Here is a 6,311-nt window from a genome sequence, read left to right on the forward strand (position 1 = left end):
GAGAAGTTAGTCCCTGGCATCGACTCCAGAGGAATACCACCTTACCAGAAGCACCTCAAGAGGAGGCTTCTCTCAGCTCTAGGTATGTGAGAGGGACCCTGAGTTTGCGGCCTCAAGTGGAATGGACACCGCGATGCCCTGACGCGAAATAAGGCTGGATATCCCTGCAGTGACTTGAATGCAGGCTCGTCTTGCATCTCCCAAGATGAAAGGATGTCTGAATCCCCTGTGGAGACCACAGAGAAAGACCTAGTTCCCCACCTCATCGCGACCGGAGGCCTCACATCCTTTGAAAACTCCAGAGGTACGCGGAGATCAGTGCCTCCAAAGGAGACGATGCCTGACTCCTCGTGAAACTTGATAGGAGTCCCAGGATTCCTGTGGCACGTGAAAAGGGACCCTTGGTCTCCCGCCTCAGCTGGAGAGGCGTCCCAATTGCCTTGCCAAGCCTCGAGGAGAATCCCGAGTTGTGTCTCGCAACTAGGCAAGAGTCCTGACGTGGCTGAACAAACACGTGTGTGGAAGGGCCATCCCCGTCGTAACTCGAGAATATACCCCAGGTTCCCGCCGCAACTCGAGAAAAACCATGAGACTTCCCCCTCGCGGCGAGATGAGGCCCGATTCCCCTGCACTGCGTGCAGAGCAATTCTGTATTGCACATCACACATGAAAGGAGCCTTGATTTCCTTCATGGCACTCCAGAGAAACCCCAAGAACACTGTTTCAAGGCTAGAGGGATCCTGAGGTCACTGTAGCAACAAGAAAGAGCTCCGTGGACCCAAAATCAACTCGAGATGAGAGGTTAGTCCCTGGCTTCGACTCCAGAGGAATACCACCTTACCACAAGCACCTCAAGAGGAGGCTTCTCTGAGCTCTAGGTAAGTGAGAGGGACCCTGAATTTGGGGCCTCAAGTGGAATGGACACCGCGATGCCCTGACTCGAAATAAGGCCGGATATCCCTGCAGTGACTGGAATGCAGGCTCGTCTTGCATCTCCCAAGACGAAAGGGTGTCTGAATCCCCTGTGGAGACCACAGAGAAAGACCTAGTTCCCCACCTCATCGCGACAGGAGGCCTCAAATCCTTTGAAAACTCCAGAGGTATGCGGAGATCAGGGCCTCCAAAGGAGACGATGCCTGACTCCTCGTGAAACTTGATAGGAGACCCAGGATTCCTGTGGCACGTGGAAAGGGACCCTTGGTCTCCCGTCTCAGCTGGAGAGGCGTCCCAATTGCCCTGCAAAGCCTCGAGGAGAATCCCGAGTTGTCCCTCGCAACTAGGCAGGAGTCCTGACATGGCTGAACACACACGTGTGTGGAAGGGCCATCCCCGTCGTAACTCGAGAATATACCCCAGGTTCCCGCCGCAACTCGAGAAAAACCATGAGACTTCCCCCTCGCCGCGAGATCAGGCCCGATTCCCCTGCACTGCGTGCAGAGCAATTCCGTGCTGCACATCACACATGAAAGGAGCCTTGATTTCCTTGATGGCACTCCAGAGAAACCCCAAGAACACTGTTTCAAGGCTAGAGGGATCCTGAGGTCACTGTAGCAACACGAAAGAGCTCCGTGGACCAAGAATCAACACGAGATGAGAGGTTAGTCCGTGGCTTCGACTCCTGAGGAATACCACCTTACCACAAGCACCTCAAGAGGAGGCTTCTCTCAGCTCTAGGTATGTGAGAGGGACCCTGAGTTTGGGGCCTCAAGTGGAATGGACACCGCGATGCCCTGACTCGAAATAAGGCCGGATATCCCTGCAGTGACTTGAATGCAGGCTCGTCTTGCATCTCCCAAGACGAAAGGATGTCTGAATCCCCTGTGGAGACCACAGAGAAACACCTAGTTCCCCAGCTCATCGCGACCGGAGGCCTCACATCCTTTGAAAACTCCAGAGGTACGCGGAGATCAGTGCCTCCAAAGGAGACCATGCCTGACTCCTCGTGAAACTTGATAGGAGTCCCAGGATTCCTGTGGCACGTGGAAAGGGACCCTTGGTCTCCCGCCTCAGCTGGAGAGGCGTCCCAATTGCCTTGCCAAGCCTCGAGGAGAATCCCGTGTTGTGTCTCGCAACTAGGCAAGAGTCCTGACGTGGCTGAACAAACACGTGGGTGGAAGGGCCATCCCCGTCGTAACTCGAGAATATACCCCAGGTTCCCGCCGCAACTCGAGAAAAACCATGAGACTTCCCCCTCGATGCGAGATGAGGCCCGATTCCCCTGTACTGCGTGCAGAGCAATTCCGTCTTGCACATCACACATGAAAGGAGCCTTGATTTCCTTGATGGCACTCCAGAGAAACCCCAAGAACACTGTTTCAAGGATAGAGGGATCCTGAGGTCACTGTAGCAACACGAAAGAACTCTGTGGACCAAAAATCAACTCGAAAAGAGAGGTTAGTCCCTGGATTCGTCTCCAGAGGAATACCACCTTACCACAAGCACCTCAAGAGGAGGCTTCTCTCAGCTCTAGGTATGTGAGAGGGACCCTGAGTTTGCGGCCTCAAGTGGAATGGACACCGCGATGCCCTGACTCGAAATAAGGCCGGATATCCCTGCAGTGACTGGAATGCAGGCTCGTCTTGCATCTCCCAAGACGAAAGGGTGTCTGAATCCCCTGTGGAGACCACAGAGAAAGACCTAGTTCCCCACCTCATCGCGACAGGAGGCCTCAAATCCTTTGAAAACTCCAGAGGTATGCGGAGATCAGGGCCTCCAAAGGAGACGATGCCTGACTCCTCGTGAAACTTGATAGGAGTCCCAGGATTCCTGTGGCACGTGGAAAGGGACCCTTGGTCTCCCGTCTCAGCTGGAGAGGCGTCCCAATTGCCCTGCAAAGCCTCGAGGAGAATCCCGAGTTGTCCCTCGCAACTAGGCAGGAGTCCTGACATGGCTGAACACACACGTGTGTGGAAGGGCCATCCCCGTCGTAACTCGAGAATATACCCCAGGTTCCCGCCGCAAGTCGAGAAAAACCATGAGACTTCCCCCTCGCCGCGAGATCAGGCCCGATTCCCCTGCACTGCGTGCAGAGCAATTCCGTGTTGCACATCACACATGAAAGGAGCCTTGATTTCCTTGATGGCACTCCAGAGAAACCCCAAGAACACTGTTTCAAGGCTAGAGGGATCCTGAGGTCACTGTAGCAACACGAAAGAGCTCCGTGGACCAAGAATCAACACGAGATGAGAGGTTAGTCCGTGGCTTCGACTCCTGAGGAATACCACCTTACCACAAGCACCTCAAGAGGAGGCTTCTCTCAGCTCTAGGTATGTGAGAGGGATCCTGAGTTTGCAGCCTCAAGTGGAATGGACACCGCGATGCCCTGACTCGAAATAAGGCCGGATATCCCTGCAGTGACTTGAATGCAGGCTCGTCTTGCATCTCCCAAGAAGAAAGGATGTCTGAATCCCCTGTGGAGACCACAGAGAAACACCTAGTTCCCCACCTCATCGCGACCGGAGGCCTCACATCCTTTGAAAACTCCAGAGGTACGCGGAGATCAGTGCCTCCAAAGGAGACCATGCCTGACTCCTCGTGAAACTTGATAGGAGTCCCAGGATTCCTGTGGCACGTGGAAAGGGACCCTTGGTCTCCCGCCTCAGCTGGAGAGGCGTCCCAATTGCCTTGCCAAGCCTCGAGGAGAATCCCGAGTTGTGTCTCGCAACTAGGCAAGAGTCCTGACGTGGCTGAACAAACACGTGTGTGGAAGGGCCATCCCCGTCGTAACTCGAGAATATACCCCAGGTTCCCGCCGCAACTCGAGAAAAACCATGAGACTTCCCCCTCGCCGCGAGATGAGGCCCGATTCCCCTGCACTGCGTGCAGAGCAATTCCGTGTTGCACATCACACATGAAAGGAGCCTTGATTTCCTTGATGGCACTCCAGAGAAACCCCAAGAACACTGTTTCAAGGCTAGAGGGATCCTGAGGTCACTGTAGCAACACGAAAGAGCTCCGTGGGCCAAAAATCAACTCGAGATGAGAGGTTAGTCCCTGGCCTCGACTCCAGAGGAATACCACCTTACCACAAGCACCTCAAGAGGAGGCTTCTCTCAGCTCTAGGTATGTGAGAGGGACCCTGAGTTTGCGGCCTCAAGTGGAATGGACACCGCGATGCCCTGACGCGAAATAAGGCCGGATATCCCTGCAGTGACTTCAATGCAGGCTCGTCTTGCATCTCCCAGGACGAAAGGATGTCTGAATCCCCTGTGGAAAGCACAGAGAAAGACTTAGTTCCCCACCTCATCGCGACCGATAGCCTCACATCCTTTGAAAACTCCAGAGGTACGCGGAGATCAGTGCCTCCAAAGGAGACGATGCCTGACTCCTCGTGAAACTTGATAGGAGTCCCAGGATTCTTGTGGCACGTGGAAAGGGACCCTTGGTCTCCCGCCTCAGCTGGAGAGGCGTCCCAATTGCCCTGCCAAGCCTCGAGGAGAATCCAGAGTTGTCCCTCGCAACTAGGCAGGAGTCCTGACGTGGCTGAACAAACACGTGGGTGGAAGGGCCATCCCCGTCGTAACTCGAGAACATACCCCAGGTTCCCGCCGCAACTCGAGAAAAACCATGAGACTTCCCCCTCGATGCGAGATGAGGCCCGATTCCCCTGTACTGCGTGCAGAGCAATTCCGTCTTGCACATCACACATGAAAGGAGCCTTGATTTCCTTGATGGCACTCCAGAGAAACCCCAAGAACACTGTTTCAAGGATAGAGGGATCCTGAGGTCACTGTAGCAACACGAAAGAACTCTGTGGACCAAAAATCAACTCGAAAAGAGAGGTTAGTCCCTGGATTCGTCTCCAGAGGAATACCACCTTACCACAAGCACCTCAAGAGGAGGCTTCTCTCAGCTCTAGGTATGTGAGAGGGACCCTGAGTTTGCGGCCTCAAGTGGAATGGACACCGCGATGCCCTGACTCGAAATAAGGCCGGATATCCCTGCAGTGACTTCAATGCAGGCTCGTCTTGCATCTCCCAGGACGAAAAGATGTCTGAATCCCCTGTGGAGACCACAGAGAAAGACCTAGTTCCCCACCTCATCGCGACCGGAGGCCTCACATCCTTTGAAAACTCCAGAGGTACGCGGAGATCAGTGCCTCCAAAGGAGACGATGCCTGACTCCTCGTGAAACTTGATAGGAGTCCCAGGATTCCTGTGGCACGTGAAAAGGGACCCTTGGTCTCCCGCCTCAGCTGGAGAGGCGTCCCAATTGCCTTGCCAAGCCTCGAGGAGAATCCCGAGTTGTGTCTCGCAACTAGGCAAGAGTCCTGACGTGGCTGAACAAACACGTGTGTGGAAGGGCCATCCCCGTCGTAACTCGAGAATATACCCCAGGTTCCCGCCGCAACTCGAGAAAAACCATGAGACTTCCCCCTCGCGGCGAGATGAGGCCCGATTCCCCTGCACTGCGTGCAGAGCAATTCTGTATTGCACATCACACATGAAAGGAGCCTTGATTTCCTTCATGGCACTCCAGAGAAACCCCAAGAACACTGTTTCAAGGCTAGAGGGATCCTGAGGTCACTGTAGCAACAAGAAAGAGCTCCGTGGACCCAAAATCAACTCGAGATGAGAGGTTAGTCCCTGGCTTCGACTCCAGAGGAATACCACCTTACCACAAGCACCTCAAGAGGAGGCTTCTCTGAGCTCTAGGTAAGTGAGAGGGACCCTGAATTTGGGGCCTCAAGTGGAATGGACACCGCGATGCCCTGACTCGAAATAAGGCCGGATATCCCTGCAGTGACTGGAATGCAGGCTCGTCTTGCATCTCCCAAGACGAAAGGGTGTCTGAATCCCCTGTGGAGACCACAGAGAAAGACCTAGTTCCCAACCTCATCACGACAGGAGGCCTCAAATCCTTTGAAAACTCCAGAGGTATGCGGAGATCAGGGCCTCCAAAGGAGACGATGCCTGACTCCTCGTGAAACTTGATAGGAGACCCAGGATTCCTGTGGCACGTGGAAAGGGACACTTGGTCTCCCGCCTCAGCTGGAGAGGCTTCCCAATTGCCCTGCAAAGCCTCGAGGAGAATCCCGAGTTGTCCCTCGCAACTAGGCAGGAGTCCTTACATGGCTGAACACACACGTGTGTGGAAGGGCCATCCCCGTCGTAACTCGAGAATATACCCCAGGTTCCCGCCGCAAGTCGAGAAAAACCATGAGACTTCCCCCTCGCCGCGAGATCAGGCCCGATTCCCCTGCACTGCGTGCAGAGCAATTCCGTGTTGCACATCACACATGAAAGGAGCCTTGATTTCCTTGATGGCACTCCAGAGAAACCCCAAGAACACTGTTTCAAGGCTAGAGGGAT

This window comes from Cervus elaphus, chromosome X, assembly GCF_910594005.1.
Source record: "Cervus elaphus chromosome X, mCerEla1.1, whole genome shotgun sequence".
NCBI classification, from domain to species: domain Eukaryota; kingdom Metazoa; phylum Chordata; class Mammalia; order Artiodactyla; family Cervidae; genus Cervus; species Cervus elaphus.